The sequence below is a fragment of the Myodes glareolus genome, chromosome 23, assembly GCF_982192425.1.
Source record: "Myodes glareolus chromosome 23, mMyoGla1.1, whole genome shotgun sequence".
NCBI classification, from domain to species: Eukaryota; Metazoa; Chordata; class Mammalia; order Rodentia; family Cricetidae; genus Myodes; species Myodes glareolus.
In genome coordinates, this window is record NC_142048.1 from 42,248,937 (window position 1) to 42,271,986 (window position 23,050).

The window sequence follows — 23,050 nt, forward strand, 5'->3', positions numbered from 1 at the left end:
CTGTTCAGTTCAGTACCCCATTTTTTAATTGGGTTAATTAGAGTTTTAGAGTCTAGTTTCTTGAGTTCTTTGTATATTTTGGAGATCAGACCTTTATCTGTTGCAGGGTTTGTGAAGATCTTTTCCCAGTCAGAAGGTAGCCTTTTTGTCTTACTGACAGTGTCCTTTGCTTTACAGAAGCTTCTCAGTTTCAGTAGGTCCCATTTCTTTATTGTTTCTCTTATTGTCTGCGCTCCTGGGGTTCTGCTTAGGGAGTGATCTCCTGTGCCTATATCTTGTAGACTACTTCCCACTTTCTCTTCTATCAGGTTCAAAGTGGTCAGATTAATATTGAGGTTTTTAATCCATTTGGACCTGAGTTTTGTGCATGGTGATAGATATGGATCTATTTTCATTCTTCTACAGGTTGACATCCAGTTATGCCAGCACCATTTGTTAAAGATGCTATCTTTCTTCCATTGTATAGCTTTAGCTCCCTTGTCAAAAATCAGGTGTTCATAAGTTTGTGGGTTAATACCCGGGTCTTCTATTCGATTCCATAGGTCGACGTCTCTGTTGTTATGCCAATACCAAGCTGTTTTCAATACTGTTGCTCTGTAATACAGTTTGAAGTCAGGGATGGTAATGCCTCCAGAGGTTCCTTTATTGTATAAGATTGTTTTGGCTATCCTGGGTTTTTTGTTTTGCCATATAAACTTGATTATTGTTCTCTCAAGGTCTGTAAAGAAGTTTGATGGGATTTTGATGGGAATTGCATTGAATCTATAGATTGCTTTTGGTAGAATTGCCATTTTTACTATGTTGGTTCTCCCTATCCAAGAGCAGGGAAGGTCTTTCCATTTTCTGGTATCCTCCTCAATGTCTTTCTTCAAAGTCTTAAAGTTCTTGTCAAGTAGGTCTTTCACTTCCTTGGTTAGAGTTGCCCCAAGATATTTTATGCTATCTGTGGCTATCATGAAAGGTGATGTTTCTCTGATTTCCCTCTCTGCTTCTTTATCCTTTGTGTATAGGAGGGCTACCGATTTTTTGGAGTTGATCTTGTATCCTGCCACATTACTAAAGGTGTTTATCAGCTGTAGGAGTTCTTTGGTAGAGTTTTTGGGGTCGCTTATGTACACTATCATATCGTCTGCAAATAACGAAAGTTTAACTTCATCTTTTCCAATTCGAATCCCCTTGATCCCCTTATGTTGTTTTATTGCTATTGCTAGAACTTCAAGCACTATATTGAAGAGGAATGGTGAGAGTGGACAGCCTTGTCGTGTTCCTGATTTTAGTGGAAAGGCTTTGAGTTTCTCTCCATTCAATTTGATGTTAGCTGACGGTTTGCTGTATACTGCTTTTATTATATTTAGGTATGATCCTTGTATCCCCATTCTCTCCAACACCTTTATCATAAATCGGTGTTGAATTTTGTCAAATGCTTTTTCAGCATCCAATGAAATGATCATATGGTTTTTTTCTTTCAGTTTATTTATATGATGGATTACATTGATAGATTTGCGTATGTTGAACCAGCCCTGCATCTCTGGGATGAAGCCCACTTGATCATAATGGATAATTTTTCTAATGTATTCTTGGATTCGGTTTGCCAGTATTTTATTGAGAATTTTCGCGTCAATGTTCATGAGTGATATTGGTCTGTAATTCTCTTTCCTGGTTGTGTCTTTGTGTGGTTTTGGTATCAGGGTAACTGTAGCTTCATAAAAAGAGTTCGGCAGTGATTCTTCTGTTTCTATATTGTGAAATACATTAAGGAGTATAGGTATTAGCTCTTCCTGGAAGTTCCGGTAGAATTCTGCATTGAAACCATCTGGTCCTGGGCTTTTTTTGGTAGGGAGATTTTTAATAACAGCTTCTAATTCTTCACGACTGACAGGTCTATTTAGATTGTTCAGCTGGTCTTGGTTCAACTTTGGTATATGGTACTTATCTAAAAAAATGTCCATTTCTTTTACATTTTCCAACTTTGTGGCATATAAATTTTCGTAGTAAGATCTAATGATTCTCTGAATTTCCTCTGTGTCTGTGGTTGTGTCCCCCTTTTCATTTCTGATCTTATTAATTTGCATGTGCTCTCTCTGCCGTTTGATTAATTTGGATAGGGGTTTGTCGATCTTGTTGATTTTCTCCAAGAACCAGCTTTTTGATTCATTGATTCTTTGGATTGTTTTCTGTGTTTCTATTTTGTTGATTTCAGCCCTCAGTTTGATTATTTCCAGTCTTCTACTCCTCCTGGGTGAATCAGCTTCTTTTTCTTCGAGAGCTTTCAAGTGTGCTGTTAGGTCTCCAATGTGTGCTTTCTCCGTTTTCTTTAATTGGGCACTTAGTGCTATGAACTTTCCTCTTAGCACTGCTTTCATAGTGTCCCATAGGTTTGAGTATGTTGTGTCTTTATTTTCATTAAATTCAAGGAAGACTTTAATTTCTTTCTTTATTTCTTCCTTGACCCAGGGGTGATTCAGTAGTTGACTGTTCAACTTCCATGAATTTGTTGGCTTCCTGGGGGTAGCACTGTTCTTGAATTCTAACTTTAATCCATGGTCGTCTGACAAGTTTGTATCTGTGAAAGTTTGCTTTGTTACCCAGTATGTGGTCAGTTTTCGAGAAGGTTCCATGAACTGCAGAGAAGAAGGTATATTCTTTCCTATTTGGGTGGAATGTTCTATAGATGTCTGTTAAGTCCATTTGATTCAATACCTCCAATAATTCTCTTAAATCTCTGTTAGGTTTCTGTCTGATTGACCTGTCCATTGGTGAGAGAGGAGTGTTGAAGTCTCCTACTATTAGCGTGTGTGGTTTGATGACTGCCTTGAGTTCTAGAAGTGTTTCTTTTACATAAGTAGGAGGCTTTATATTAGGGGCGTAGATATTCAGGATTGAGACTTCCTCCTGATGAATTGTTCCTGTTATGAGTATAAAATGTCCATCTCCATCTCTTCTGATTGATTTTAGTTTGAAGTCAATTTTTTTGGAAATTAGAATGGCCACGCCTGCTTGTTTCTTAGGTCCGTTTGCTTGAAAAACCTTTTCCCAACCCTTTACTCTGAGTAAATGTCTGTCTTTGTGGTTGAGGTGTGTTTCTTGTAAGCAGCAGAATGTTGGATCCTGTTTTCGTATCCAGTCTCTTAGTCTGTGCCTTTTTATAGGTGAATTGAGTCCATTAATATTAAGTGATATTAATGACCAGTGGTTGTTGATCCGGTTATTATTATTTTTTGTTTGTTTGATTAATAGAGTTTGTATTTGTCCCTTCTTTGAGTTAAGCTCGTGAAGGGTCGCTAGATGTCTGAGTTATTGTAAGCATTGCTGGCAATGTTGGACTCCTTTGGTTGCAATTTTCCTTCTATTACTTTCTGTAAGGCTGGGTTTGTGGCTGCGAATTGTTTAAATTTTTTCTTATCCTGGAATATTTTGTTTTCTCCATTGATAGTGAATGATAGCTTGGCTGGGTATATTAGCCTGGCCTTGCATCCATGGTCTCGTAGTTTCTGCAGTATCTCCATCCAGGACCTTCTGGCTTTCATGGTTTCCATAGAGAAGTCCGGTGTGAGTCTGATAGGTTTACCTTTATAAGTTACTTGACCTTTTTCCTTTGCAGCTCTTAATATTCTTTCTTTAATCTGTATGTTTTGTGTTTTGATTATTATATGGCGAGGGGATTTTTTTTTTGATCAAGCCTATTCGGTGTTCTGTATGCTTCTTGAACCTTCATAGGAATATCATTCTTTAAGTTGGGAAAGTTTTCTTCTATAATTTTGTTGAATATATTTTCTGGGCCTTTGATCTGTAGTTCTTCTCCTTCTTCAATCCCTATTATTCTTAGATTTGGTTTTTTTATTGTGTCCCAGATTTCTTGAATGTTTTGTTATGAGAATTTGTTGGATTTGCTGATTTCTTTGATCTGAGCATTTATTTTCTCTATGGTATCTTCAGACTCTGAGATTCGTTCTTCCATCTCTTGTATCCTATTGGTTATGCTTGATTCTGTAGTCTCTAGATTTTCCATATCCAGCCGGCCCTCGTTTTGTGTTTTCTTCATTGCCTCCATTTCAGTTTTCAATTCTTGAACTGTTTCCATTACCTGTTTGATTGTTTTTTCTTGGTTTCCCAGTGTATCATTCACGGATTTACTCATTTCTTCGAACTTTTTTGTTATATTTCTCATCCATTTCTTTACTCATTTCTTTAATCCTTTTGTTGTACTTCTCATCCAGTTCTTTAAGAGAATTATTCATATCCTGTTTAAGGGACTCTATTGCTTTCATCATGGCATTTTTTCCCAATTCTTCTGAATGAAGAGGTTCAAGTCCTTCTATTGTGGGGTCGTTGGGATCTGGTGATTTCATGTTGTTTTTTAGATTGTTGGAGGAGTTCTTGCCTTGGCGTCTGCCCATCTTTTCCTTCAACTGCTCTATATTGGATCTTCTGGTACCAGGTCAAGTTCCCTTGTTGAGCAGGGACTTCACTGACAGAATGTCTACCTTTCTTCAGGCAGTCTATTGAAACACAGGCACTTCCTACTACCGGGTTGTACTCACAACCCAGGCCCAGCGAGCAAGGGAGTTGCTCTGGGGAGATCTTGTGGCCCCAGAGGGAAGGGGGGAAGAGAGGAAGGTGTACCTGGATAAAGGCTGGGACGGGATTCCGGAGAGCTCCGCGGGGAGGAGTCGCCTCTGCCTGGTGACCAGATTGTCGAGGGGGGCGGGGAAAGGCTGAATTCCTCCTAGCGGAAGCCCTCTGGCCAGGAGAAAACTCACCCTTCCTCTAATGGAAGTCTGCTAGAAGTTCACTCTCTCTTGCTGGCCAGGAATGTGATTGAGCTAAGTCAGGGCTTGCCTGTCCTCAGGCAGGCTCTCAAAGCACCGGAGCTGCCCCTGCCGGACTGAACCCACAGTCCAGGCCCAGCGTGCAAGGGAGCAGCTCTGGGGAGATCTTGTGTCTCCAGAGGGGAGGGGGGGGAGAGAGGAAGGTGTCCCACTTTCTCTTCTATCAGGTTCAAAGTGGACAGACTAATGTTGATGTCTTTAATCCATTTGGACCTGAGTTTTGTGCATGGTGATAGGTATGGATCTACTTTCATCCTTCTACAGGTTGACATCCAGTTATGCCAGCACCATTTGTTAAAGATGCTTTCCTTCTTCCATTGTATACCTTTAGCTCCCTTGTCAAAAATTAGGTGCTCATAGGTTTGTGGGTTAATATCCGGGTCTTCTATTCGATTCCAAAGGTCGATTTCTCTGTTCTTATACCAATACCAAGCTGTTTTCAATACTGTAGCTCTGCAATATAGTTTGAAGTCAGGGATGGTAATGCCTCCTGAAGTTCCTTTATTGTATAAGATTGTTTTGGCTATCCTGGGTTTTTTGTTTTGCCATATAAACTTGATTATTGTTTTCTCAAGGTCTGTGAAGAAGTTTGATCGGATTTTGATGGGGATTGCATTGAATCTATAGATTGCTTTTGGTAGAATTGCCATTTTTACTATGTTGATCCTCCCAATCCAAGAACAAGGGAGATCTTTCCATTTTCTGGTATCCTCCTCAATTTCTTTCTTCAAAGACTTAAAGTTCTTGTCAAATAGGTCTTTCACTTCCTTGGATAGAGTAACCCCAAGATATTTTGTGCTATTTGTGGCTATCATGAAAGGTGATGTTTCTCTGATTTCCCTCTCAGCTTCTTTATCCTTTGTGTATAGGAGGGCCACTGATTTTTTGGAGTTGATCTTGTATCCTGCCACATTACTAAAGGTGTTTATCAGCTGTAGGAGTTCTTTGGTAGAGTTTTTGGGGTCACTTATGTACACTATCATATCGTCAGCAAATAACGAAAGTTTAACTTCATCCTTTCCAATTCGAATCCCCTTGATCTCCTTATGTTATCTTATTGCTATTGCTAGAACTTCAAGCACTATATTGAAGAGGTATGGAGAGAGTGGACAGCCTTGTCGCGTTCCTGATTTTAGTGGAAAGGCTTTGAGTTTCTCTCCATTCAATTTGATGTTAGCTGTCGGCTTGCTGTATATTGCTTTTATTATATTTAGGTATGATCCTTGTATCCCCAGTCTCTCCAACACCTTTATCATAAATGGGTGTTGAATTTTGTCAAATGCTTTTTCAGCATCCAATGAAATGATCATATAGTTTTTTTCTTTCAGTTTATTTATATGATGGATTACATTGATAGATTTGCGTATGTTGAACCAGCCCTGCATCTCTGGGATGAAGCCTACTTGATCATAATGAACAATTTTTCTAATGTGTTCCTGGATTCGATTTGCCCGGATTTTATTGAGAATTTTCGCGTCGATGTTCATGAGTGAGATTGGCCTGTAATTCCCTTTCTTGGTTGTGTCTTTATGTGGTTTTGGTATTAAGGTAACTGTAGCTTCATAAAAGGAGTATGGCAATGACTCTTCTGTTTCTATATTATGGAATACATTAAGGAGTATAGGAATTCCAGCTCTTCCTGGAAGTTCTGGTAGAATTCTGCATTGAAACCATCTGGTCCTGGGCTTTTTTTGGCAGGGAGATTTCTGATAACAGCTTCTAATTCTTCACGACTGACAGGTCTATTTAGGTTGTTCGCCTGGTCTTGGTTCAACTTTGGTATATGGTACTTATCTAAAAAAATGTCCATTTCTTTTACATTTTCCAACTTTGTGGCATATAAACTTTCGTAGTAAGATCTAATGATTCTCTGAATTTCCTGTGTCTGTGGTTATATCCCCCTTTTCATTTCTGATCCTATTAATTTGCATGTGCTCTCTCTGCCGTTTGATTAGTTTGGATAGGGGTTTGTCAATCTTGTTGATTTTTCCAAGAACCAGCTTTTTGATTCATTGATTCTTTGGATTGTTTTCTGTGTTTCTATTTTGTTGATTTCAGCCCTCAGTTTGATTATTTCCAGTCTTCTACTCCTCCTGGGTGAATCAGCTTCTTTTTTTTCTAGAGCTTTCAAGTGTGCTGTTAGGTCTCCAATGTGTGCTTTCTCCGTTTTCTTTAGTTGGGCACCTATTGCTATGAACTTTCCTCTTAGCACTGCTTTCATAGTGTCCCATAGGTTTGAGTATGTTGTGTCTTTGTTTTCATTAAATTCAAGGAAGACTTTAATTTCTTTCTTAATTTCGTCCCTGACCCAGGGGTGATTTAGTAGTTGACTGTTCAACTTCCATGAGTTTGTTGACTTCCTGGGGGTAGCATTGTTGTTGAATTCTAATTTTAATCCATGGTGATCTGACAAGACACAGGTGGTTACTAATATTTTTTTGTATCTGTGGGAGTTTGCTTTGTTACCAAGTATGTGGTCAATCTTCGAGAAGGTTCCATGAACTGCAGAGAAGAAGGTATATTCTTTCCTATTTGGGTGGAGTGTTCTATAGATGTCTGTTAAGTCCATTTGATTCAATACCTCCAATAAATCTCTTAATTCTTTGTTTGGTTTCTGTCTGATTGACCTGTCCATTGGTGAGAGAGGAGTGTTGAAGTCTCCTACTATTAGCGTGTGTGGTTTGATGACTGCCTTGAGTTCTAGAAGAGTTTCTTTTACATATGTGGGTGCCTTTACATTAGGGGCATAGATATTCAGGATTGAGACTTCTTCCTGATGAGTTGTTCCTGTTATGAGTATGAAATGTCCATCTCCACCTCTTCTGATTGATTTTAGTTTGAAGTCGATTTTGTTAGATATTAGAATGGCCACACCCGCTTGTTTCTTAGGTCCATTTGCTTGGAAAACCTTTTCCCAACCCTTTACTCTGAGTAGGTGTCTGTCTTTGTGGTTGAGGTGTGTTTCTTGTAAACAGCAGAATGTTGGATCCTGTTTTCGTAACCAATCTCTAAGTCTGTGCCTCTTTATAGGTGAATTGAATCCATTGATATTAAGAGATATTAATGACCATTGGTTGTTGACTCCAGTCATTTTTTTTTGAGGGGGGGTAATAGAGTGTATGAGTTTTCCTTCTTTGAATTGTGCTAGTGAAGGGTCGCTAAATGTCTGAATTATTGTAGTCAGTGTTGGCAATGTTGGATTCCTTGGGATGTAATTTTCCTTCTAGTATTCTCTGTAAGGCTGGATTAGTAGTTACGTATTGTTTAAATTTGTTTTTATCCTGGAATATTTTGTTTTCTCCGTTGATAGTGAATGAAAGCTTGGCTGGGTAAAGTAGTCTGGGCTTGCATCCATGGTCCCTTGATTTCTGCAGTACCTCTATCCAGGACCTTCTGGCTTTCATGGTTTCTATAGAGAAGTCTGGTGTAAGTCTGATAGGTTTACCTTTATAGGTTACATGACCTTTTTCCTTTGCAGCTCTTAATATCCTTTCTTTAATCTGACTGCTTTGTGTTTTGATTATTATATGGCGAGGGGATGTTTTTTTCTGATCCAATCTATTCGGTGTTCTGTATGCTTCTTGCACCTTCATAGGAATATCCCTCTTTAGGATGGGAAAGTTTTCTTCTATAATTTTGTTGAATATATCTTCTGGACCTTTGATCTGCAATTCTTCTCCTTCTTCTACTCCTATTATTCTTAGATTTGGTTTTTTTATTATGTCCCATATTTCCTGAATGTTTTGTGATGAGAATTTGTTGGATTTGCTGTTTTCTTTGGTCAGGGTGTTTATTTTCTCTATGGTATCTTCATAATCTGAGATTCGTTCTTCTATCTCTTGTATTCTATTGGTTAAGCTTGATTCTGTAGTCTCTGTTCGTTTACCTAGATTTTCCATATCCAGCCGGCCCTCGGATTGTGTTTTCCTCACTGCCTCCATTTCAGTTTTCAATTCTTGAACTGATTCCATTACCTGTTTGATTGCTTTTTCTTGGTTTCCCAGGGTATCATTTACGAATTCACTCATTTCTTCAACCTTTTTGTTATATTTGTCTTCCATTTCTTTACTCATTTCTTCCATCTTTTTGTTATATTTGTCTTCTATTTCTTTAAGTGAGTTATTCATACCCTGTTTAAGAGACTCTATTGCTTTCATAATGACACTGTTTTCCACTTCTTCCGGAATAGAGCGTTCCAGACCTTCTGTCGTAAGATCGCTGGGATCTGGTGTTTTCATGTTGTTTTTCAGATTGTTGGAGGAATTCTTGCCTTGGCGCCTGCCCATCTCTTCCTTCAGATGCTCTCCAATGGCTCTTCCCTCCGCTGGGTCTTCTTCTACTGGATTAGTGTCCCTTGCTATCCAGGAATCACTTTGCCTGCAGTCTTAGCTTGCTGTAGGCCGGCTATTAGAACAAAGGGACTTCCTTCCCTTTGCACTCACCACCTGTCCCGACTTGCGGTGCCCACCCCGGCTGAGATGGAGGAATTTAAGCCCCGAAAAAGGGAGAGAGGACGGGAGGGGTTCGAGGCCAAAAGCTGGGATGGCGTAGCAGGAGAGAGGGATTAGCTGGGGGAAGCTGCCCCTTTGGAGCAGCCAGGGAGATAAGGATGGCGGGAATACCGTGTGTACCTAACCGGACTAGTATGGCGGTCAACACACTCACCCCTCCACAGGATCAGAGCCCCTCGCTGGTCAGAAGACTCCGTGCCTGCGGTCTTAGCTTGCTGCAGGCCGGCTATCAGAACAAAGGGACTCCCGTCCCTTTGCACTCACCGCCTGTCCCGACTTGTGGTGCCCACCCTGGCTGAAATGGAGGAATTTAAGCCCCGAAAAAGGGAGAGAGGAGGGGAAGGGTTCGAGGCCAAAAGCTGGGATGGCGTAGCAGGAGAGAGAGATTAGCTGGGGGAAGCTGCCCCTATGGAGCAGCCAAGGAGATAAGGATGGCGGGAATACCGTGTGTACCTAACCGGACTCGTATGGCGGTCAACACACTCACCCCTCCACAGGATCAGAGCCCCTCGCTCAAAGGTATTATTATAAACCATTTAGGGTAATTAAGAAATGTGGGCTGGAGAGATGGCTCAACAGTTAAGAGCATTGTCTACTCTTCCAAAGTTCCTGAGTTCAATTCCCAGCAAGCACTTGGTGGCTCACAACCATCTGTAATGAGATCTGGTGTCCTCTTCTGGCCTGCAGGCATACACGCAGACAGAATACTGTATACATAGTAAATAAATAAATATTAAAAAAAGAAAAGCGGTGTCCACCCAAATGAGGACAAATGTGTTAATGTTGATATAAATTTCCTAAATTTCTATTCTTCTGACACATTCTACTCTGAAAAACAGAACAATATTTCTAACTATTAAAAATGTTGACGTTAGTTCAGTATTCACAGTGACTGACAAATAGAGTGAGCTAATGTTATTATATTTAACACAGATAATAGTTTAGTTCATTATGTTTGGCAAGCACTGTGGATGCATGGTTATCAACAGGATTGTGGATATGTCGTAAGTATCCCAATTCCAAGTTCAATGTGTTTCTATCTCTCCATGCTTCCTTAATTGCTAAATTACATAGCTTTGCCTTATTTTCTTTATGACACAGTGATCTAATGCTTTTCTGGTTCTAATACAGGTTGTATTTTCATTTAACATATATATGTTTTATACACACACACACACATATTATCAATCACATGTATGTATAGGGTATATGTGATATCTTAATTCCCCTTATTGTCCTGTCTCCTCCCTCTTCCACTCTTGCTTACTCTCTTCTTCTTCCAAACTAGGCCTGCTCTTGTCGACATATCTTCGTGTGTGTGTGTGTGTGTGTGTATGTGTGTGTGTGTAGCTCTTGTGTAGGTTGCCACAGCTGCTGCATATTCCTGATAGTCACTTCCATTCTACATCCGGAAGACAGAGTTTGAGTGCAATATTTTCCATCCTTTAGCTCTTAGAACTTTTCTGCCCCTCTCCCTTGATGGTCCCTGAGTCTTGCATGGTAATATATGTCCCCTTTAGGGCTTAACACTTAACAGCCAGTTTGTGTCATCACTTGGATCAGACATGAGTCTCTGCAAAGGTAGAGCTTCTACAATGAAATCAGGACTTCTCTGGTGGAAGTGATAAATTTCCTACAACTCTCTCCTTCCATTCTTCATAATGTCTAAATTTATATCAACTCAAATATATGTAAAACCCTAATAACAACAAAAATAAGAAATTGTAAGACATTTGCAGGTATATGTCAAATAGGTTAATTTGGAACAAAACATACCAGACGACTTCTGAATTTCTGATCTTAACAAGGGCCTAGCACACAATATTTCATATTTCCAGGATCAAAACATGAATGAGAACACATTTTCAACAGCATGCAGGTAAACATTCGGGAAAAAAAAGACAACAGACACATACAGGTGTTCTGTGGGACTAATAATGGGGATTACAGTAGCCAGGGCTTGCTGGCTTTCATTTTAACTTAACCTTTCATGGTATTTTATTCTTCATTAATGTATGAGCATGTTTTTTTTAATTCTTTAATTATTTTAATTCTTTAATTATTTTTAATGCTTTATGGAGAGGTGTGTGAGAGGTGAAATACCCCTGGCTCTTCCGTTTCTACCGAGGGAATTTTAATGTGGACACTGACTTCAGTAGTCATGGGATCCATACAATGTTGATCTGAGATAATCTTGGAGTTGATCACCAATTTTGGCAGAGTGAAGAATGTCTGTAAGTAAAATTGCAGGTTATCAAAAAGCAACACATAATGCTGGTTGATTGATTTTGGGGGAAATGAGCTATTCTGAAGCAACTGTGCATAATTACGGACAACCAGGGAAAAGGAGAGTGCTTACCTCTTCTGCACACTGATAAATATTTGTGGAATTAAGGACGCAGTGAACTATATCGGTGATTATAAATTCCCCTTTTCGTTAAGTCTGGACAATCTCATTTTACGCCAAAGAATTTCTCCAAAGGACTGTATGTATTTTTGATCAAATTAGATTAACAGATCAATGACTGTAACAGGAGGTTTATTTACCCAAATCAATATACAGTAATTATTATATTCACATCATGCTTGAGAGTTGGCTGGAGTGTATTGGCAAAGTTAACCTCGTTCCCCAAGTAAGTGGCAGTGTTAGGAGGGACCAAGTGTGCGATTTCAGTCATCAGGTGTTCAAGCCAAGGAAGGGATGAGGTGTGAGAAATGCAGGGGTGGGACACAGGAGTGGCTTGGTGTTTACAGATAGCAACAAGGAACCTCACCAGAAAAGTAGCTGCATCATGATCTAGGGTCATTCTCTTTACAAAATCTGACAATAAAAATCATGAATCTCTGCCCTGCTTACTTGGTCATCTGCAGCTTCTGCTTGGAGTGGTGTGGTAGGGAATCGGGATCCAAACATGTATTTATATTTTTCTGTTTTGATTTTAATTTTCTCTGATTTACATTTTTCAGAACCCTATTCTTATCGCTATCCTCTTACAAAACACACTCTGTCTTTCTTTTAAGCATCTGAGTAAGCACAACCAAATAATCAGAAGACTTTATTCTCCAAACTCTGCTTGTATGCACTTGGGCTTTTTCTCAGTTCTGTTTCTTAGGATCTCATGTAGTTGTGGCTCTTCTCTTTCTAACCCAATGGTTCTCAACCTTCCTGGTGCAGTGACCCTTTACCACAGTTCCTCATGTTTTGGTGACCCACCCACCCCCAGTTGTAAAACTATTTTCATTGCTACTTTATCAATATAAGTTTGCTACTGTTATGAATCACAACGTAAATGTTTGTATTTTCTGATGGTCTTAGGTGACCCCTATGAAAGGGTCATGTGACCCCAAAGGGGTGGTGGCCTATAAGGTGAGAACCATTGTTCTAAACTATAACCTGATTGCTCTAGAAAGAGAAACGTGGTAGGTCTTCACGGCTGAAGGGTGGGAATATCATCCCTTCGTTTTCTCTTTCCTTCTCTCAGGCTGTGAACTGCCCACTGATGATCCAAGCTGGCAGTTAAATGAATGTACAGACTCCATTCACTGTTTCACGCAATTTTTGTTCACATGCAGTATTGGCATGTCTCATGCTAATATGTAACAGTGATTTTTGTGTGTTTGTTTTTGGTTTTGCCTTTTGTTTTAAACTGGCAGTTCAGCTGCGTCAGCTCCGTGTGATCTTCCTTCCACCTGTGCAGCAGTTTAGGGAGAAACAGGCCCATTCTTGTGCCTACTAAAACTGGACAGGGCCTCAGAACCTAACCTAAACAGAGCTTTCGTATTCACTCTGTTTTCTTCTTCATTTAACTTTTGGACTGCTTTCTTAATCCATCTATCCCAACTGAGGTACTTAGTCTCTTGAAGCCAAATGAAACTTTGGAAGGTTAACACCTTGGGCTCGCGGGAACCACTTGATGCTGCCCACTGAATCATGACTTGATAAACGCACCACAAATCCATTCTCTCTCAGAGTCATGCTCCTTACACCATTTACGGTGCATCGGCTCCTTCTGTTGTGAGGTGAGAGGACAAAGCTGGGGGCCTAGCCTATCTGGGGACAAAGAGGAGAAGAAATGCAGATCCTGTGACTTCATAGACTGCAAAGTGAGTATCATAATAATTCTAGCTACTAGGATGCTCTTCTGTTTTTCAAGCATTTTTACCTATTTATTAAATCTTTTAATCTAAAATATATTTTTAGGGGAGAGGAATAGCCACAGTTCCTCCTCTTTATTATTATATGAGTATCTTGGAGAATTGACCTTTGCTGTATTCATCACTAAAACAGGTGAGCCTCCTGGCATAGGAAGGTGTTGTTTGAAAATAAATTGCATCAGTGTACCATTGCAGCTTGTTCAAGGCCTGTTTACCTGTATCATGCAGCCTAATTGCTTATGTATTGTGTTTACCCTTTGTAATCTGTCTCTTCCCAGTGATGAGAAAAGCTGCTTGGCAGCAGGGTTTCTCACCTGATATTTAGAAAGCTGATGGATCATGAATGTTTAGAACAGTTCTTGGTACATCATAGCTGCTTAGTAAATATTGACTAAGTGACTGTATGAGTGAAAAATCTCTGTTCTTTGCTCCTTTTATGAGTCTATGTAAATTAAATAGTATTCCTGGAAAGTGGTTCTTGGTCTTGGGAATTTGAGAGGCCAAAATACATTTTTATAACTGGTATGAGATGTGAAAGTGGTGCTGTTGTCTGTAAATATTAAATGTATTTTTATGTGAAACTAACCAAAATTCAAATGTATCTAGTCAAAACTTTTCATAAGAGGAATTTCAAGAAAGGAAATCATTTAAAATTATAATGCTATGCTAAATTGTTAGCCAGAATTGTCTGCTGGCAGAATTTTTTCCAGCTCTTCACCTGAACAGCACAGATACCAGTTCTGATTCAACTGAAACAGCTTCCCTATAGATGTCCAAGCCGAAGGACATGCTGGCCTCAGACTAGAGAACTCAGTGACTCAGAAATGGAGCCTTAAAGGCAATCTGAGAGATCATCTGGTACAGTAACTTCAGGCAAGTGAAATCCTACATCATGCAGTTCTGTTGGGTAGCTTCCATTGCCAGTTTGATTCCTTTTGAGTGACATGATGCTTCAGCATGGAGAGGAGGCATTCCAGCTGGCATTGTAGAGATATTCCTTCTCAATCCTGTTCCCTCATGGAAGTTTGGCATCCAAAGACCCAAATCTAGAAAACAGCTCCTGGTTACCTACTTTTTCCCTGGTAATTTCTTTTCAGCAAATATTTGTGCCTTCAACTTTGATTTTAAAAATAATCCATTAAGAATTTATGAGCATATTATACTCTCTGTCAAAATCTGAGTACGTTGTACAGACTATTAAAATTTTTACATAAACACATACACACGCACACAGACTTGCACACATGATCAGCACATACACAGCACACACACTCACACAAATGTAGACAGACCATCCTGGTTCCCTTTCCAATTATGTGAGTCCTGAGCCTCTGCATCCCTATTTCTCTCATAGCTTTGCTTTCTGAATTTGGGCCAGCAGTAGGATTGTTCCTCAACTTTTTATTTGCCTAGGTCACATTGGTCAGGGAGGCATGTATACTTGAACTTTTCAGAATTCATGTTCTTCGTTTGTTTTGAGCTCCCTGCTAGCTCTTTCTGCCATGCACTTGAAAAGTAGGCAGAAAGTACCATATCAGTCTGAATAACTGAGTCCCCCTGTTGTAACTTGCCCGCTTACTCAGTACTCATATTCTCAAACCTTAGCTGCTCTTGTGGGTACTTACAACCTGGACTGGAGACCATTTCTCATCGTGTGTGTAACTCATGACTGAAGAGGGAGTCCAAACGTGGAGATGGGCAATAAGGAACACATCTGAGCTTTCCCTCAAAGATGATGTGGGAGAGATAACGCCTATAAACATGTGCAAATGATATCTCAGCATAAGTCATATCTGAACTGAATTTTGTTTTCCTTTTCACATCTTCTAAGTGCAGTTTGCCACAGAAAATGAAAAGCTAAGGGAAAAGAACCACTTTCAGTAAAGGAAAGGAATCTTGTAAATGGAATATTGTTAAATCTAGAATAAGAAGGGACTTTTTCAAGTTTTAATTTCTTAGGTTTGTGGATTTCTCTGCAGTGGCTTTTACAAAAGAAAAATGTCCACTTGACAATCAATATTTTTGCTGCCTGCATTTCAGTTCTTTTCTCCCCTTAAGACAAGATACTTGAGCAAACTAGTTTAGGCCAGAGAGATTTATGTCAACTCATAGTTCCATAGGAGATGCTCTGTCATATGGGGGGCAGGTTTAGCAAAGAAGACAGGAAGTGGAGAGTCAAAGAATGCCAGTGTTGGCATACAAGGCCCCATAACCTGTTAGGTCGTTACAATAAACTCAGACCCTATAGTATTTCCATTCCCAAGGACACAAGAACACAACCACCAGAATTGTGCTTTACTCTTGTCTCCTAGGTATTTTTCAATCCAAGCTGATTGACAGTCAAAAATTAACAATCACTGCTTTTCTTGCAAATATAAGACTTAATTAAATAATTTTGGTGGCTGTCTTTAGAATGGTGAGGTTGTTTTTGAATACCAGTTTTGACCTAGCCGCAAAGTTACCAGTAGACTTTTATAGAATCTTAAGTGCTTCCTGATCTAGCTGAATGATCTCAGTGTAAGACATGATTAAGCTCTGATTAAGCCAGGTCCATTTGTAATTAAGAATTAGGTTCCATGAAAGAATGACCAAGTAGTCGTCATCCCAGAGTTGTAAGGTTGGATCAACATATGAAAACCTGCCAATGTGATTCACCATGTAAACAAACTGAAAGAAAAAGTAAACTGCATGATCATCTCATTCAATGCTGAAAATCCTTCAACAAAATCCAGCACCCCTTCATGAAAAAGGTCTTGGAGAGATCAGGGATACAAGGAACATACCTGAACATATAAAAAGCAATTTACAACAAGCAGACAACCAACATCAAATTAATTGTAGAGAAATTCTACGATTCCACTAAAATTAGGAACAAGACAAGGCTGTTCACTCTCTCCATATATATTAAATATAGTACTTGAAGATCTAGGTAAAGCAATAAGACAACGAAAGGAAATCAAGGGAACACAAATTGGAAAGAAGTCAAACTATCGCTATTCACTGATAATATGATAGTATACATAAGTGACCCCCAAAATTCTACCTGAGAACTCCAGCAGCTGATAAACACCTTCAGTAAGGTGGTGGGATACAAGATTAACTCAAAAAAAAATCAGTAGTCCAGCCTCTGGTGATGGGGCATGCCTTTAATCCCAATACTTAGGAGATAGAGGTAGGTGGATCACTGTGAGTTCAAGGCCAACCTGATCTACAAGAGCTGGTTCCAGGGCAGCTAGGGATGTTATGCAGAGAAACTGTGTCTCAAAATCTCCCCATCCCCCACAAAAAAGATCAGTAGCCCTCTGTTGGAGGAAGCCATTTGTTGTTTCCCAGCCGCTTAGCCCTGAAATAGTCACACAGAAACCATATTATTTAAATCACAGCTTGGCCCATTAGCTCTAGCTTCTAACTCTTACATATCAATTTAACCTATCTCCATTAATCTGTGTATTGCCATGTGGCAGTGGTTTACCAGGTAAAGTTCTGTCCAGCAGGGCTATATGGCTTCTCTCTGACTCTGCCTTCTTCCTCCCAGTATTCAGTTTCGTTTTCCCCACCTAGCTCTGTTCCTCTATAGCTGTCTATAGGCCCAAAGCAGTTCCTTTATTAACCAATGATATTCACAAAATACAAAGGGGATCCCTCATCAGCCCTCCTCTATACCGATGATAAATAGGACAAGAAAGAAATCAGAGAAACATCACCCTTAACAAAGACACAAATATAAAGTAGCTTGGGGTAACTCTAACCAAACAAATAAAACACCTGTATGACAAGAACTTTAAGTCTCTAAAGAAAGAAATTGAAGAAGATATCAGAAAATGGAATGATCTCCCATGCTATTGGATAGGTAGGATCAAAAAGCAATCTACAGATTCAATGCAATCCCCATCAGAATTCTAACACAATTCTTTACTGACATTGAAAGAACAATACTTAATATAAAAAAAAACAAGAAAAAAAAAACCGAGAATAGTTAAAACAATCTTGAACAATAAAGGAACTTCTGGAGGCATCACCATTCCTGACTTCAAGCTCTGCTATAGAGCTATAGTAATAAAATCAGCTTGGTATTGGCAGACTACAGACAGGTGGACCAATGGAATTGAATAAAAGACCCTGACATTAATCAACACACTTATGAACCCTTGATTTTTGACAAAGAATCCGAAAATATACAATGGAGAAAAGAAAGTATTCTCCAGCACGCAAGTGGTCCTGGCTTAACTGGATGTCAACATGTAGAGATTGCGTGGCATGTATTCACTAATATGTGGATACCAGATCAAAGCAAAGCAAAAGATAACGAAACTATAACCACAGCTCCAGAGAAGCTAGGTGACAAGGAGAACCCTAAGAGGGACACATGGATTGCTCCAGGAAAGGGAATTACGTGAAATCTCCTGGGTAAACTGGGAGCCAGAGGGGCAGTAAAGGAGAAGGGACGGGGCATGAGAACATGCGGAACAGGATAGTAAAGTTGGGGGAAGGACAGAATGAGAGAGCAATGAAAGAGATATCTTGATAGAGGGAGCCATTATGAGGTTAGGGAGAAGTCTGGTGCTAGGGAATTTCCCAGGAATCCCCAAGAATAACCCTAGTTAGACTCCTGGTAATAATGGAGAGGATTACTGAACTGGCCTTCCCCTGTAATCAGATTGGTGATTACCCCAACTGCTATCATAGTCTTCATCCAGCCGTTGATGGAACCAAATGCAGAGATCTACAACTAAACACCAGGACAAACTCTGGGAATCAAGTTGAAGAGAGGGGAGAGGGATATGTGAGCAAGGGAGGTCAAGATTATGAAGGAGAAATCTACAGATACAGCTGAAACAAGTTTCTAGAAACTCATTAACTCTAGACCAACAGTTGTGGAGCCTTCATGGTACTGAACTAGGGAGACAGTTTGTGTGGTTTGGCCTATAGGAGAGGCCTCTGGTAGTAGGACCAGGACAGAACCCTGGTGCATGAGCTAACTTGCTGGAGCCCATTCCCTATGGTGGGACGCCATGGTCAGCCTTAATGTAGAGGGGAGGGGCCAGGTTCTTTCTCAACTTAATGGGCCAGGTTTGGTTGACTCCCCAAAGAATTACCCTTTAGGAGGAGTCAATGGGGGTGGGCTGGGAAGGAGGTGAGGTGGGTGGGAGGAGGGATAGGAAGGAGAATTGGACTTGGAATATAAATTAAATATTTAAAATATATACACATATAAAGAATTAGATCCTAATCTTTTCTTGTTAATTAGGCGAATGCTGATGCCTGGAAACTGGCAGTATTTGGATCTTAATTTGTACATAAATCTGATTCCTTCAAAGTATTTATGAAGTGGCATGATACTTATAGAGTTACTGTGAAATATGCTTGATATACTTAAAAATAATGACATTTCTTTCAGCTGCACTGTTAATATTCAAGTGACTGAAGAACCTCAAAGTGAAGCAAAAATAAATCCAAGCCAGAGCAGCTTTGTTCACTAGACCTTACCTGAATGTAAAAACCTTCTCAATATTCTTTGGCTTTAGGGCAATTAACTGCAATGTTTTCAACAGAGATGATGGAAGGGGACGTTTACCAACATCTTTTAATGAAGAAACATCCAGAAAGTTGATTCCTTCTCTGCCTCTAACGTCCCTTTCCCCTCAGACAATATCCAAGTACCAAGTAAATCATCCCTGAGTTATAAAAACAAACCATCCAAACACATATTATTTTTTTCTTTTCACAATTATTTAATTGTCTTTCTAATTAATTCCACACTCTGAAATAAATTATTGACTTAGGAGACTCTCTTGTTTTCTGTGACAGCTTTGCCAGTAAACAGGACATTAACAATTCATAATGAGTCAAGACAAGTTTGCTTTTCCTTGCGCTAATTTGCCTCTCCATCAGAGAGAGTTTGACTCTTTCCTTCCTGCCCAGTCTCTTAGGAAGAGAGTGACAGACTGTGTTCAGTGTATGTTGAAATAACAAGCATTGAAAAAAAAATGTACAACTAAGTCTTGCCATACGTAGGGATGCAGAAACAATTGATTGGACCTTTGCTCTTGTCTCTGTCTTTTTTGTTTTGTTTTGTTTTGCGTGTTTTCTTTTTCATTTTTGTAGAAAACTGAAGCGTACCACGCAAAGACTGACACCTTCCTGACCCTGAGTTCTTGTCAATAGTCTGTGGGTGTTATAGGTAGAGGGTTAAGCTGATTTCCTGTACACACACATGTGAGTGCATGCACACACATGTGCACACACACACACACACACACACAAAATAGATCAGATGATTCTTGATGAAATGTGTCTGTGGCATAGTCCCCGATGACGAGTGAGACTCTTTTATTCTCGCTCAGAGAATAGCATTTCTGATAGGAAACATAATTATGAATGTCAAGAAAAACCCTAATTAGATGATGAAGAATGTGTAGGAAAATACAATTCCAATTGGCAGAGTTCAGTTTCGAACATAATGAAGGGAAGAGGGCCTATTTAGTGAGGGAACAGAGTAGCTTAAGTTTGGTATGGTGTCACAGAAGTAATAAACTATGGTTGGATCAAACTTGCAGTGGTCATCAGAAAGAATACTTGTGTAATATGAACCTGGGTTTGTGATGGGGGTTGGATAAAGAAGGACAAGTAGATAAAGGTAAACAAATAATGTTGCTTATACTTTTACGTGAGGAAGCTTGGTGAGGTCTGCGTGCTATGACAGCTCAGGCATTGGAGAAGAGATGCTGAAAATTAAGCAGATTTGGTATCCACCTCAGGTATGCTTCTCAGTTTTCTCCTCTCTCTGAATTAGTAATATATACTTCCTTAAAAGCCAAAATGAGGTCAGGGATGCCGCTCAGCGATAGAGTACTTATGCAAGTACATGGATTCCATACTTAGCCCTCTCACAAAAAAAATATTAGAGAAAAAGTGGGGAGAGGGAGAAATATAATTTAATATGGAACTGATATGTAGTAATTATTTAATAAATGATAGTAAATATTATTTACTATGGATATTATTATAAATATTTAAAATTGTAGTTTCCTTGGTAGCGTGATTACCGAGTTTGTACAAGCCTCTGAGTTCAGTTCCTAGCATCATACAATTGGGACCGGGCATATGGTAGCACCTTCAACCATGGAGGTAGAGGTAAGGGTCGTGAGTTTATCATCCAGGGTTACATATTAAGGTCAAGGCAAACATAGGCTTGCTTCAAACTAAATAATACAATTAAAGTAAATAAAATAAATATGTAGCATATTTGCGTTTTATCCTTGATATTAAATCATACTGTAAGAGACATAAACATTTAAAGAATTTCCAAAGTTTGGATACTGGAGCTTTTGGTTAACTTGCTAAGCAGGAGGATATTGGGTCTTTGATCTGTGGTTCTCGCCCTCTCTTATGCCAGCACTGATGGAGGACTTTGGAATGAGAAGGCTCCCTATTGCCAGAGTGCCTAATCATTCTCCTAGATGGGAGATAACTCAATTGATAACCAAATGGAAACAGGAACCCCAGAAGAAAATTTTAATTGTAAGGGCTAATGGTATCAGGGCAGTCAAAGAGAGGAGCATTGGGAAGCTGCATGAGGGAGAATATTATGCAAATTTGTCTGGAAAATGCTGGTAGCTACACTATCTCCAAGAAAACATCCCTACTAATTCAAGGAAATATTTGTTTTCTCCACACAAAGTACTCTGGGCAACAGGAAAACCTTAGAAGAATCAGACAGACTTTGGACATCCCCTGGATCCTTGAAAGGGCACACCTCACACAAGTGGGTCAAGGCATTAGGTTACTTCCAGGAAACAAATTTTGATGAATCTTGGCCAAGTTTTCTGTCTTTCTACTTCCTTCTCTTTGTGTCCAGCATGGATTATAGTCTTCAAAATATAGCATTCATGTTGTAATTACAGCATAGATTTATACTTCTTTTCATAAATAAATTCACCTGGATGGGACACTAAACTCATCGAAGAGTGGGTCTTAAATATTTTTTGTACGAGTTTTTAGATACATTTGTGCTTGTTTGTATGATGGGCACATATTGCGATACATGCATGAAAAGATTTACTTTTCTCTTCACACTAATGTATTCTTCACTGTCCAAAACTGGATACATATAGACTGCAGAGCCAACCGAAAGCAAAGGACGCCAGATGAGTGACACTGTCTCATTTTGCCCCACCTGCTCTCAAGAAAATGTGCTGGAGGCTGCAGAAAGATTGGACTACAAGGCTTCTTCCAATGTCACCCTCTCTGACCTTTGTTTTGCCATCTGTAAATAGGGTATCACATTTAGAAATGTACACAACTGGACCAAGTCTGCAGAAAGAAAACATTCCCATGCCCTATCTTGTCTCATTCTTATTCATATCACTGGATTTGATTTATTCTCAGAATTTTGACGATCATACTTTTAAATCATTCCTAAGCTGTCAGTAATTTGCATCACAGTTGAACGAGAAGATTGAAAAATTGCATATTCATACCAGTACAAATCATTTCATTCAACTTCTCTATGGACCTCAAGCAAAGGAAGTTTAGTTTAAATTTTCATCAACACGGATAGTTGGTAGCTGTCCTTGCTCATTTGCAAATAGCTACCTACAATACTGTGTTCCAATTTGTAGTCTGAGGCATGCTTGCTCCCTTTCATAAATCACTTCCGAATAATTTCCTAGAAAGTGCCTTATATGACTGATCGTGTTTTCCAAGACGATCATACAAACAACTAACCTGGATTTGTTTAGGTACCTACTTTAGGTCTAGTAGCGAGTTTTGGCAATTGGAAAACTAGTAAGGAGGCATTTAGGGAGCTGCTGTTAACGAAGAGTTCAAGTTCAGAGGTATTGATTTTGTGGTGCCAAGCAGAATGCATCTTACCATACTTCTGTCAAACAATGTTTCAGCAGGAGAAAAGAGCATGCACAGAAGTTGTTGAAGAAAATTCTACAATTTCAAAGGACTAATATGACAAGGGATAGTGGAGAGAAATATCAGAAGGAGAATACAGATTTGTAAATGGTTGTGTATGTTGGGGCTGAGCAACTTTTGGAGTATTGTTCACAAAGTAGACAATGTTTACCTATGGCTGTTTAGTAAGCAGCCTGCCTGTCTTGCTCTGATAAAAATTAAAATAAAATCATAGTGGGAACCAGTTAGAGAACCCATTAAGGGCTGGAGCTGTGGGTTCATCATACTCTGTAGATGGCTTTCTGGGACCACCAGGCCCCAAACCATGATGTGGAGACTTATTATTAATTATGAAAACATGGATTTAGCTCTAGCTTGTTTCTAACTTGCTGTTATGATTTAAATTAATCTATTTCTACTAATCTGCCTGTTGTCACATGGCTAGTGGCTTTTACCTCTCCTTCTCCATGTCCTGTTTCCTCTGAATTTAGCTGGAAATTCCTCTTTTCTCCTTTCCAGAGAATCTTCTGCCGCCAGAAGTCCTGCCTAAACTCTTCCTTCCTTGGCCATTCAGCTATTATTAAATCAATCACAGCGACATGTCTTCATACAATGTAAAGGAATATTCTACAACAGTACCCTTTCTTCTGC